At 46.3% G+C, this 2,285-nt stretch overlaps 1 long non-coding RNA gene across 1 annotated transcript; it reads left to right on the top strand.

Annotated features, from left to right (window-relative positions):
• Positions 1-1,197: 1,197 nt before the first annotated feature.
• Positions 1,198-1,928, top strand: LOC124030159. Its single transcript, XR_006837911.1, has 3 exons — positions 1,198-1,263; positions 1,508-1,637; positions 1,835-1,928. It is a non-coding gene; the product is annotated as an uncharacterized LOC124030159 (long non-coding RNA).
• The last annotated feature ends 357 nt before the right edge of the window (positions 1,929-2,285 follow it).

Genomic DNA, 2,285 nt, shown 5'->3' on the forward strand with positions numbered 1-2,285 from the left:
CCTCTGTGTGTCTGGTGAAGGGTTGTGAAGCTGTTTCTAATATCCTCTGTGTGTTTGGTGAAGGGTTGTGAAGCTGTTTCTAATATCCTCTGTGTGTCTGGTGAAGGGTTGTGAAGCTGTTTCTAATATCCTCTGTGTGTTTGGTGAAGGGTTGTGAAGCTGTTTCTAATATCCTCTGTGTGTCTGGTGAAGGGTTGTGAAGCTGTTTCTAATATCCTCTGTGTGTCTGGTGAAGGGTTGTGAAGCTGTTTCTAATATCCTCTGTGTGTCTGGTGAAGGGTTGTGAAGCTGTTTCTAATATCCTCTGTGTGTCTGGTGAAGGGTTGTACTGTTTCTAATATCCTCTGTGTGTCTGGTGAAGGGTTGTGAAGCTGTTTCTAATATCCTCTGTGTGTTTGGTGAAGGGTTGTGAAGCTGTTTCTAATATCCTCTGTGTCTGGTGAAGGGTTGTGAAGCTGTTTCTAATATCCTCTGTGTGTCTGGTGAAGGGTTGTGAAGCTGTTTGTATCCTCTTGTCAGTATCCCTCCTGTGTGTCTGGTGAAGGGTTGTGAAGCTGTTTCTAATATCCTCTGTGTGTCTGGTGAAGGGTTGTGAAGCTGTTTCTAATATCCTCTGTGTGTCTGGTGAAGGGTTGTGAAGCTGTTTCTAATATCCTCTGTGTGTCTGGTGAAGGGTTGTGAAGCTGTTTCTAATATCCTCTGTGTGTCTGGTGAAGGGTTGTGAAGCTGTTTCTAATATCCTCTGTGTGTCTGTTGTGAAGCTGTTTCTAATATCCTCTGGTTGTGAAGGGTTGGAAGCTGTTTCACCTCTTGTCTGTTGTGTGTTTCATCCTCTGGTTCCTGATCTTCTTTGACGACGACAGTTATGCCTCCTACGTGACCCTGCCTGAGCTCTATCCTGTCTGCAGACCAAGTAAGAACCCTCCTTTCTGTCTTCATGTCCTCTCTTTCCTTTCAATATGCTCTCTTTTTCTCCTATCAATCTGGTTTTGGGATGTGACCTCAGCTTACCCTCTTCACATCTTCTCTCACCATCTCTCCTCTTCCTCTCCCCATCATATTTTCTCCCCCAGTGAAGCGTACATGGGAGGACATAGAGGATGCATCGTGTAAAGACTTCATAGAGGAATATATAACGTCATACCCCAACAGGCCCATGGTGCTGCTGAAGGCAGGCCAGGTCATCAAGACAGAGTGGGAGGGACATGGTGGAGGAGCAGAGTGGAGGAGGTGGACGGCAGCCTCGTCAAGATCCTCTTCCTGGTATGATGACATCATCACTGGGATTTGATTACCAGCCAATATTATTTATAGTCTGATTTAACATGACGGTCGCAGCATGTTATAAACGGGGATAGTTTAGTTTCTGGTTTTGAATCACATTTTTATACTACTTCTTCAGACACTCAACAAAATGTGAAAATAAGGTAGATAAGATAAAGCAATTAAATGACTGAAAAGTGGTCTCTGTGGTAATCCGTTTGTATGGTTATTTGTTCTCCTTCAGGATGACAAGCGTAGTGAGTGGATCTACCGCGGTTCAACCAGGCTGGAGCCCATGTTCAACCTGAAGACCAACTGTGCCAACACCCAGGAGAAGAAGATGGCTGGCCAGCAGAGGACACGCCCCAGCATGGGTAACACTCACTCTATTCAATCAATCATTTCATATATGAACAATCAAACCAATCACTTAACCAATCAATCCATCTTTAATAACCCAGCAGGATCACATATTATACTGTACATGACGGAACCTTGACCTGTCCTTCATTGGATAACTCTAGTCTCTACTTCATTGGGATGTCGTTAACCATTTTCTCTCTCTCTGTAGGAGCATTGAGGACCAAGGGCCCCGTGGTCCAGTATCACAGTGGGGGGAACACCATAACCCCCAGTGGGACCCCACTAAATCCCCCATCCCCTCTCCCCCCCCTCCTCTATCCCTCCTACACCCTCCCAGCCCAATCAGCTTGCACGAACAGAGTGAGTACCACACACACAGTGTAAATCTTGTGACATTCCTTGAAAATGGACATCCTCTCTCCTCTCACTGCTACATTTACCCCTTTTCTCCCTGACCCCCTTCTTCCCTCCTGTTCCTCTCTCTCTCTCACTGCTACATGTACCCCTTTTCTCCCTGACCCCTTCTTCCCTCCTGTTCCTCTCTCCTCTCACTGCTACATTTACCCCTTTTCTCCCTGATCCCCCCTTCTTCCTCCTGTTCCTCTCTCCTCTCACTGCTACATTTACCCTTTTCTCCCTGACCCCCCTTCTTCCCTCCT

The sequence above is a fragment of the Oncorhynchus gorbuscha genome, unplaced genomic scaffold, assembly GCF_021184085.1.
Source record: "Oncorhynchus gorbuscha isolate QuinsamMale2020 ecotype Even-year unplaced genomic scaffold, OgorEven_v1.0 Un_scaffold_9553, whole genome shotgun sequence".
In the NCBI taxonomy this organism is placed as follows: domain Eukaryota; kingdom Metazoa; phylum Chordata; class Actinopteri; order Salmoniformes; family Salmonidae; genus Oncorhynchus; species Oncorhynchus gorbuscha.